The sequence below is a fragment of the Pantherophis guttatus genome, chromosome 3, assembly GCF_059756535.1.
Source record: "Pantherophis guttatus breed Tessera chromosome 3, ASM5975653v1, whole genome shotgun sequence".
NCBI classification, from domain to species: Eukaryota; Metazoa; Chordata; class Lepidosauria; order Squamata; family Colubridae; genus Pantherophis; species Pantherophis guttatus.
In genome coordinates, this window is record NC_142065.1 from 200,011,282 (window position 1) to 200,022,056 (window position 10,775).

Here is a 10,775-nt window from a genome sequence, read left to right on the forward strand (position 1 = left end):
AGCAGATCAGCAGATCAAATCTCACCGGCTCAAGGTTGACTCAGCCTTCCATCCTTCCGAGGTGGGTAAAACGAGGACCCAGATTGTTGGGGGCAATATGCTATTTAGTATACTGTCTTTGGTGTAAGCTGCCCAGAGTCCTCGGAGAGTGGGCGGCATAGAAATATGACAAATAAATAGATAGATAGATAGTCTTGGTGGCTGTGGATTGCTTCCAAAATTCTTAATTACTATCATACAGACCAACAGGAAGGGGGCATGAGTGGAACTGAGCTCTTACCCTTCTCACATGCTTATGAGTTTCCTAAATGCATCTGACTGGCTACTGAAAGCTGGACAACAGAAACCTGATCCGGGAGAGCTTTTCTTAGATTTTTGTTATTGATCCCTTTTATATCTTGCCTTTCTGCTTCTATACTCTCAATCCTGCAAGGTTGATTGAAAGTGAATGATGAAAGATTGTGATCAGCAAAAAATTCCTGGTTGAACTTCAAACCTCAATCATAGTTTCCTGGCTTTTCAGTCCAGCATCTCAACTACTACCCCGAAATGGCAGTTAAAAACAAAGCCCGTTTGCATTGCATAGAATAGAATAGAATAACAGAGTTGGAAGGGACCTTGGAGGTCTTCTAGTCCAACCCCCTGCTTAGGCAGCAAACCCTTACATCACTTCAGAGAAATGGTTATGAACATGAAACACTATTTTGGAGTATCAAAATATAATCTGATATAAAAATGCCAAACGCTAATTGTTCCGAGAAGTCACTTCCAAGCAACATGAAGACAAGATCAAGTCTAAACTTCAAAACGGTGGCATGATGGCGTGATTGGGATGTTGGGGTAGAACTGGGGAGACCAAGGGAACCCCGATAACCCTCAGCCAGGAAGCTCCCTGAAGGACTTTGGGCCTGTCGCTCTTGCTCAGCCCAGCCTAACTCACAGGATTGTAGTGAGGAAAATAGGAGAAAAGAATGTGTAAACGGTATGTGAGGATGACTTTGGGAGATGCAGCCAAGGGAACGGCCAGAGAAGAGGCAGTTTTACCTCACAGCAGGAATATGGGTGAGGCTGCAGGCTCAGAAGGGACTCTTCTTGATTTCTTGGGCTATAAAAGGGACAAGGATCAGATACATACTTTCAGACAGGCAAAATTCTGCTAGTGTAACTTTACAATCAAATAGAATTAGCTCATCTGGCCATGTTTCCTGTCTCATCTATCTCACAAGGCTGAAAGTATCTCTCTCCCCCCCCCCCATTCCATTTACAGCCCAATAAACTAAAACATGACTGCATTTTGGACACTACACAGCTGGCCTGCATTTACGGCCATTTGCAGCACTCCCTGGCCAGGTGACCGTGCTTTATGGTACTTTTTGCCAGAAACTCGCATTTACTTCCAGTTTCTCGCAAAAACTGTCCCATTTTTCCCCCTTCTTCTGTGTCTAGATCAAACTTTAAACCACCAGAATGAAGCCACTTTATTGGCCAAAAATAAATCATTATCAATACATGTTTCTAGTAGATGGTGTACCAGCACATGGGCTGGGCTCTGTGTCTCTCCACATTCACATAGCATGTTGTTATCTACTAAGAGCAGGGGTCTCCAAATTTGGCAGCTTTAAGACTTGTGGACTTCAACTCCCAGAATTCTCCAGCCAGCATAGCTGGAGAATTCTGGGAGTTGAAGTCCACAAGTCTTAAAGCTGCCAAGTTTGAAGACCTCTGATTAAGAGCCTACACTTGAGCATAATGGAGTTACATTTAGCCCATTAACTCTCAACCTATTGAAGGTCCTCAAAGTAATATGAGGGAGGTCAGATCCTTCAGCCATATCCTTTTAATGTTATTCCATGCACGATTTCGATCCCATAGCAAACTGAGTTCGCTGAACAACCGTGATATTTGCCTCACAACTGCCGTGTTCACTCAATGACCACTGTAAAAAAAGGTGATAGAATTAGGTGCAGTAAAGTGATCCATTTTACGACCGTTATAACTTACGACCGAAATTGCGGGCCCAATGCCAGCCATAAGTTGAGGACTAATTGTATTCAGGAGAAAGGACAACGATCAATTTATCTTAATTGATTGAACACAAAAACAGTATTAACGATCCAAGGAGGTTATATTTTTTTTATACTCCACCCACATTTGCTGTTCCTTTTCTTCCTGTTTGGATAACTCTGTTCTTCCATTCATATTTTAACTTTCGGATTGAAGATCCAAAAATGTGCCCTCTAGTGGGGGGAAAAAATCAATATTCTTACAATGCTTAAACCACATTCCAGTATAGAATAAGCAACGTTTAAATTTACTGAGTTCACTCAGATTAGAGGATCAGATCGGTGCATGGTTGTCCTGTAATATTTGTATATCAGAACAATGATACACGTTTCACTTTTTAAAAAGACTTTTGAAGGATACCTTAATGTCAAACAGACGTTTCAAAGTGCATTAGTTATATCTACTACTGCTGTCTGCTGATAAAATGAAAGCTGTTTGCAGACTAAAAAGTATGTTGCCTCCAGCATTATTTTCATTTCCAAAAAATCCCCATGAGCTTCACATATGCTCCAGAGCCACCCGTAGAAAATTAAAATTGTGAGTGGCTGTGAGAGTGGGTGCATCCACCTGTCAGAAAATATTTCATTTCTGGATTAATGCAAAGCATTCTCTATGGAGCTGCCATTGAAGATTACTCAGAAGCTACAGCTGGTCAGAATGCTATAGTGCTAATAGTTATGGGTGAACCTCAGTATGTCCATATAATGCCATTGTTTGGAGAGTAAACGGTTACTAGTTGGCTTCTGGATGCAATTCAAAATTACCTTAAAAGTTATCACTTTTAAAATCCTACATCGACTTTACTTATTATTTGTTGAATGATCGCTCTTCAATTATTGTGGCCCATTCAGGAAGATCTGGCAGGCGTGGTGTGCTCCAGTCCCTAACTCTTAAGCCAGGGCTCTCCAAATTTGGCAACTTTTAAGACTTGTGGACTTCAACTCTCAGAATTTTGAGAGTTGGCTGGGGAATTCTGGGAATTTAAGTCCACAAGTCTTAAAGTTGCCAAGTTTGGAAAGCTCTGGTTTAAATTATGACATCTTACAGGACCCAGGAAGCCTGCTTTGTCTGCTGTTGCAGCTGCCCTAAGAGAGAGTATTCTTCTCATGATTCAGAGGGTACCAATCCTGTCTGTCTTTTGCAAAGCCTTGAGGCCCTGTTTTTTTTTTTCCCCCCCCAGGTTCTGAGTCAGGAGGATTGGTAAATCCATCTGGAGTATTTCAGTTGCTGAATGCCTCCAGCATACAGTAGTGGCCAAAATTATGGAACCCTCTTGGGAAAAGTGTATTTTTGAGATTTGATGGCTAATAACACAACTTTTTTGGGGGGGGGGAATTTCAAGATAATCCTATTCCTATTCCACTGCTGAAATGGCCTGGGAATAGCCCAGACCTTAACTCAATTGAAAATCTATGGAGCAGACTAAAAAAACTTGTTAGCCAGAAGCGACCCAACAATAAAACCCAATTAATAGGAGCAACCATTCAATCTTGGTTTCACATTATAACAGCTGCAGAACTAAAAGACTTGGTTCACTCCATGGGAAGACGTTGTAAGGCCATAATTCATGCTAAAGGTTACCCAACTAAGGATTAACTGACATGGTGATCATTTTTGTATATCTCATTTTTTCTATGGTGATAATTTTTGTATATCTCGTTTTTTCTATGTGTTTCACTTTTCTTCTTTATACTGTAACTGCTATTCTAATAAATAGCAAATCCTTCATAAAAGTTATTGCATTATATTGTTGACTAAATTATCTTTCCATTGATATATAATTTTATGGTACTACTGCAAAAAAAAAAGCGGTGTTATTGGCTAGTTTTAGAAAGTACACTTTTCCCAAAAGGTTTCCACAATTTTGGCTACTACTGTAATTTGTTTCATGCTTTATTCCGTTTCATTATTGCTCGTATATTTTTATAGCTGGGTTAACTGAATGCCATCCTGAGCCATTTACCAAGAGAGTGGCTATACAAGAGATAGTATCTGGAGAACACTAGGCCTCCCTTACTAAATGGGCAATAATTGGAAATAGATTATAAAAATTTATTGACTGTCAATAAAATTTAGAGATGGCTAATCTCTAATCTAATCTAGGTGGAAGACCAAGAGCCAGTTATGGTGTAGTCTTTAAAGGCACCCGAACCTGAAGACTTACAGTGGAGTTCTAGACCCACTTTGGACTTGAAGGCATCTGAATGACTGTAGGTCACCCCTTTCCCTTAGCCCCAGGAAGAAGGGTAGAACAGATGACTTCTTAAGATATAGGTGAACCTGCCCCAAAACTATGAATTGGTTTCATCTAAATAGTTGTGGGTATATAAGGAGAAATTTTCTGACAGTGAGAGCAGTCAACCAATGGAACAGAAGTTTATTGATTTATTTATTTGTTTGTTCAACTTGTATGCCGCCTTTCTCTGAAGACTCAAAGCGGCTTACAATGCATTTAAAAACCATATATAAAAACATTAAAAATTACAACATTAAAAACAATTAAAACCCATTCACACCATTCATGGCCGGATCTCGCCAGATCACAACCGCGAGATCAATGGCCCCAGGCCTGCCTGAAAAGCCAGGTCTTCACCACTTTTCAGAAGGCCTATAGGGTGGGGATGGTCCGGATCTCAGGAGGTAACTGGTTCCAGAGAGCTGGGGCAGCCACAGAGAAGGCCCTCCCTCGCGGGCCCGCCAGCTGGCATTGTTTAGCTGACGGGACCCGGAGGAGACCAATTCTGTGAGATCTTACTGGTCGCTGGGAGCTATGCGGTAGAAGGCGGTCTCGAAGATAACCTGGCCCTGAGCCATGTAGGGCTTTAAAGGTAATAACCAACACCTTGAATTGTGACCAGAGACCAATAGGGAGCCAGTGCAGCTCACGGAGAATTGGTGTAATGTGGGTGTACCTAGGTTTACCCACGACAGCTCGCGCGGCTGCGTTCTGGATCAACTGTAGTCTCCGAACACTTTTCAAGGGTAGCCCCATGTAGAGCGTATTGCAATAATCTAACCGTGAGGTGACAAGGGCATGAGTGACTGTGAGGAGAGCCTCCTGATCCAAGTAGGGTCGCAATTGGTGCACCAGGCGAACCTGTACAAAAGTTGCCTTCAGAAGTTGTGGGAGCTTCATCACTGGAAGCTTTCAAGAAGAGACCGGACTGCCATCTGTCAGAAATGGTGTAGGGTCTGCTTGGGCAGGAGTTTGGACTAGAAGACCTACAAGGTCCCTTCCAACTCTGTTAATCTGTATCATATCGAAGTAGGAATTCATCGTTGCTAATAATTCCAGGTTAGGCTCCAAGGGACAATTTATTTATTTCATTTTTTATTTATTTTATTTTTCAATTTATATACCGCCCTTCTCCCTGAGGACTCAGGGCGGTGCACAGCCAGAATTAAAAACATGAAATACAAATATTAAAAACAATTAAAACAATAATACTGAAAGAACTGGAGCAGAGTTTCCAAGAAAAACTGTGCTCCTCCACACACTTTTTTGCTTACCCACACCCATTTTTGAATGTGTGTCATGACATTGCACACATCATGTCATAAGGGGCGGGGCTTAGTTTGCAATGTTCAATTCATTCGGACCAAACTTTCAGATTCTGCTCTGAAAGGGTTCTGAAGTAAAAATGGATTCAACAAAAAAAAAAAAAGTGACGAGCCACAAAAGGTCAGTTGAACCAATTGTGGAGAGAATGAATGAGGACTGGAATGTAAAATCACCCTATGAAGAAAAAGTCATGATTGGATGGAATCGAAAGTCATGATTGGATGACATGATCAGGATTGGATGAAACTGATTTTCCTCCGAATGAAGGAGGTGGGGAAGTTTAATTAATCCAAGACAGCGTAGGAAGCCTTATCTGGATGTGATGGAAGAAGCAAGGACGATTTGCAAGAATAAAAGGTTTTGAGTGGCTTACTGAACGGTGTGAACTACATTTCATCACATTTCTTTTTTCCTACCCCGTTTGTATGTATGTATTTTGTTCATCCTGTATATTCATTTTTCGTCGAATTTACAGATACCCATCTCACAAACAGGTGGGCAGCACACACCAAAACTAAAACAGTTGTTAGTTGTGAAGTCATGTCCGACCCATCGCGACCCCATGGACAATGTTCCTCCAGGCCTTCCTGTCCTCTACCATCCTCTGGAGTCCATTTAAGCTCACGCCGACTGCTTCAGGGACTCCATCCAGCCACCTCGTTCTCTGTCGTCCCCTTCTTTTGCCCTCAGTCTTTCCCAGCATTAGTCTCTTCTCCAGTGAGTCCTTCCCTCTCATTAAGTGGCCAAAGTATTTGAGTAAACAAACAATACATACAAAATAATTGTTAATATTACTATTAGAAGCTTTAAGATTATAAAAAACGTAAACCTAAAAGGAAAAAAACACCTTTTGGGTGGAAAACAGGTGTTAATAACAGTGGAGACATCTCAATATTTCAGCAGATCCTGAGGTCTCCAGGCCTAATGGCACAATAGGGCTTTGATGGACTTCCAGAGAGACAAAATGGAAGCTGGCCTCATTTGAGGGGAAAGACTCCATAGGGTGGGCACTACATCTGAAAAAGCCCACTGCCTAGGTCCCGCCAAGTATAGCTCCCTAGTCCAGGGGTCTCCAACCTTGGCAACTTTAAGACTTGTGGACTTCAACTCCTAGAATTCCTCAGCCAGAATTCTGGGAGTTGAAGTCCACAAGACTTAAAAGTTGCTAAGGTTGGAGACCCCTGTGCCTAGTCGACGGGACCTGCATTATGCCCTCTTTGCTGGATTTGGTGAGATGGGCAGATGTAATCGGGGAGAAGAAGTCCCTCGAGTAACCCAGTCCCATGCTTTAAAGATCAAAACTAGAACCTTGAATTGGCCTTGGAAACAGACTGGCATCTAATGTGGAATGGAGGTATAACATGTGTTCTTCAAGAAATATATATAACCGCCTGCGCAGCTGTATTCTATATCAGACGAAGCTTCTGGATTCTCTTCAAATCTTTTGACTTGAGATTTCTTACTCTCTTTTCTTTTTCTGCACATCCCATTACATGGCAATAAGAGTGCAATAAGAAGTGTGTTAAATTGTTTGCATAGATGGAATTTAGCCAATTTGCATGCCAAGAAAGGGTGAGACTCCCAATATCTGAGAACGTGCTAGATCTCCTCATTGAAGTCTTTACGGTAGGTCTGTTCCATTTCATAAAGCACCTGGAATAATAAAAACATGTTTGTAGAACTGCCCCACCTTGCATATTAATATTAGGCTGGAAAAACCAGCTTTCCGGCTTGCTGTAACTTCCCGGCTAAGCATTTGCTTTTTCTCATTCATAGGCATTTCATTCAGTTTTCTAGTCCTTTTGACTCTCGTGAGAGCACACGGTTACTAATCCTGGGATCGCACAAGGTCTTCGGAAATAGGATAGTCACGTTTGGACTCCAGAATCACAGTCAAGGTGGAAGAAGAGATCATCTCTGGCTTATTTGGAGAAGTTTCACGTGCCAAAGTCCCACTTGGAGGATTTTTCTAAACAAAAAATTAATGAGGTCCTTGTATATAAGCTTTCTCTGTAGTGTGTTGCTTTCTCCGTTTCTTGATGATTTTTTGTATACTTACACTGCAGAGATATTTTTTTTGCTACCTTTTTTGTTAGTAGATCATTGCTGTCTGAAAGCAATATGTCATCTAATCCATTTCTTACAAATTGGTAATCCCACAATCTATCCTTGTGATAACATGGAAACCTTCTGGCCTACTGCATTAATTTCTACCACTAAAAATATACTACTATAAGCTAGGTGCAGTGATTAATTGGATTAGAAGCCAGGGGACTGTGAGTTCTAGTTCTGCCCTAGGCACAAAACCAACTGGGTGACTTTGGGCCAGTCTCTCTCTCTCTAGGAAGAAGATACAAGCTACTTCTGACAACGTTGCCAAGAAAACTGCAGGGACTTTGTTCCTACAGGTATCGGGAGTCGGGGTGACTCGATGGGATTACGACAATTGTTTCCGTGGAAGTTGTATTCATCTCGCTTTGCACATTTGCTCTTCTCAAACCATTCGTTTGCATTCATCTCGTTCGCATTTTACACGTTGGCTGGTGGGCATTCTTCTCTGTGCATGGAAAGTAATCTTCATCAGATTAGGAGAACAAATCTGTTAATGCACCCAGTAATTCACCATTTGCCAATCAGTTGGACCCAGAACTCTAGAGATGTCAAGTATTGTTGCTTGATCCAAGTACTTTTCTACTACCTGGTAGTACAATCTGAAACACAAAAAAACCTTTGCAACAGAGGGCTCAAGCTTTATACCTTAACTTGTTTATGATTTTTTTTTTGTTGGTGAGTTTTGAGCTAGATTCTATTTCTGAGTGCACTTTTATTCTTCGGTGATGGCAGAGAAGAGGAAGAAATATTGAATTACCGCCTCTCTTTGATAAAAAGTTTAGATGACTTTCGCATGGTTTGGAGAGAATGTCCCATTTCTCTCCAATACACCCTGCTTAACCTTAATGCTAGAGATTTTAATTAAAGAGACACTTTTCTAACAATTGTTTGTTTGTCGTGATTCAGTAAAACAATGTTTTGATAAGATTTTCTTCTTGCCTCTATTTTTTATTACAATCTATTATTTTTTACAAGTAGTAACTTGTATTTCAGAGTGAGTCCAACTCATCTAGAAGATACCAAGATGTTAAGTGTTCTGTGTAACATGTGGACAACTCAATTATCCAGCATTAACAACCTGAGAATTTGGGTAGAAACAAAACAATCCTGATAATGTAAGATAAATTTATCAAAGGAAGAGACAAGTGCTACGGTTTAAGTCTGTGATGGCAAACCAATGGCACGCGCGCCCAAAGTGGCATGTGGAGCCATGTTGCCTGGCACGTGCGGCGTCGCCCGTTCCACTTCCGGGTTTCTGGCACGCATACGCATGTAACTATCAGCTGGCTTTTTTGCATGCGGCAGTGCCGGAAACTGGAAGAGCTGGTCTTCCGTTTTCCTGCGTGAGCATACGGGGCAGCCAGCTGATTGTCGCGCCAGAAACCCAGAAGAGTAGCTGGCTGAAACCGGAAGTTCAGTAGCTGAAACTGGAAGTTTATTTTTGGCTGTGTGCATGCACCCTGTGGCCCAGGCGCGCGTGCATGCGCGCGCACCATCACTGGTTTAAGTCATTGTTCGTTTTTAGTCTGGATTAGACATCTAGAATATATCTTCTAGAAACCCATGGCAAACTGGGGTCTAGGACAACTTGCCGCAGCCAACTTGCCATGAAACAACTCACCAAAGTCAACTCACCATGCGATAATAGTTATACATACCGAAGAGATGGTGGAATAGAATCATTAAAGAAAGGATGCAAAGGGAGAGACAAGATGAAATGTAAATGACAAAAATTAAAATAATTTTTTTAAATTACTTGAATTGTCCCACAAGTTGGCTGCAGTTGAGTTGACAGCAGCAAGTTATCCCATGATGCATATCCAAAGGAGAACATCTATGATAACTAAAGGGCCTGGAAGGAAAGGATTATGAGAAATGGTTGGAAGTGTGGGAAAATTGCAGAGATACGATCATTCTGTCTCGAAATATTTGAGGTTTTTGTAGAAGATGGGGCAGAATTTTTCAAAATCTTTCCAGAAGACTGGAGAATAAATTGGTTATACAGGTAGTCCTCAACTTAAAACAGTTCATTTAGTGACCATTCAAAGTTACAATGGCACTGAAAAAAGTGACTTCTGACTGTTTTTCAGTTATGACCTTTGCACCATCCCCCTGATCATATGATCAAAATTCAGATGCTTGGCAACTGACCGTTGCAGCGTCCCATGGCTCTTCTGATAAGCAAAAGTCAATGGAGAAGCCAGATTTACTTAACAACTGTGTTATTAACTTATCAACTGCAGTGATTCACTTAACAACTGTGGCAAGAAATGTTGTAAAATGGGACAAAACTCACTTAATAAATTCTCACTTAACAACATAAATATTGGCCTCAATTGTCAAGGACTACCTGTACTACAACAACTTCTGGAGAGGCTTCTTAACCATAGACAACCAAAATCCTGTGCTATATTGGGAATAACTATGCCAGTGATGGCCTTTTCAGCACCAAGTGTCAAAAAAGTCACGGAAAAACATCATGCGCAGATGTGCGCGCTCGTCGGGGCTGCACTCCGGAAAAAGCCAAACTTCCGGGTTCTAGTGTGCATATGTGGCCAATGATCAGCTGGCCAGTGCGTATGCGCAGGCTGCTTTTCAGCACTGCTTGCACGCATGAAGGGATCACGCTCCAGAAAAGCTGAACTTCTGAGTTCTACCGCGTATGCATGCCGGACAATCAGCTGGCCGGCGCGCATGCGCAGGCCGATTTTTGACACTGCCACGCACCTGAAGGGATCACGCTCCAGAAAAGCCAAACTTCTGGTTCTGGTGTGCATGCGCACCCAATAATTAGCTGGCCGGCGCGCATGCGCTGGCTGGTTTTCGGCACTGCTGTGTGCAAGAAGGGATCACGCTCCAGAAAAGCCAAACTTCCGGGTTTTGATGCGCATGCCCACCCGACAATTAGCTGGCCAGTGCACATGCGCACACCAGTTTTCAGCACTGCCGCGCACACGATGGACAGCTGATTGTCGTGCACACATGCACACCAGAAACCCGGAAGACAAACAGGCAAGGCCATGCGTGGTGGTTGACA

The 10,775-nt window shown here is 42.1% G+C and overlaps 1 protein-coding gene across 4 annotated transcripts in view; it reads left to right on the forward strand.

Annotated features, from left to right (window-relative positions):
- Positions 1 to 8,665, forward strand: part of ZHX2 (zinc fingers and homeoboxes 2) — a 70,181-nt gene extending 61,516 nt beyond the window's left edge. For all 4 annotated transcript variants that reach the window (XM_060681854.2, XM_087891381.1, XM_087891379.1 and 1 more), the window contains one exon: positions 7,403 to 8,665. The gene's annotated coding sequence lies outside the window, so the exon portion shown is untranslated. The remainder of the gene's footprint in view (positions 1 to 7,402) is intronic.
- Positions 8,666 to 10,775: the final 2,110 nt, after the last annotated feature.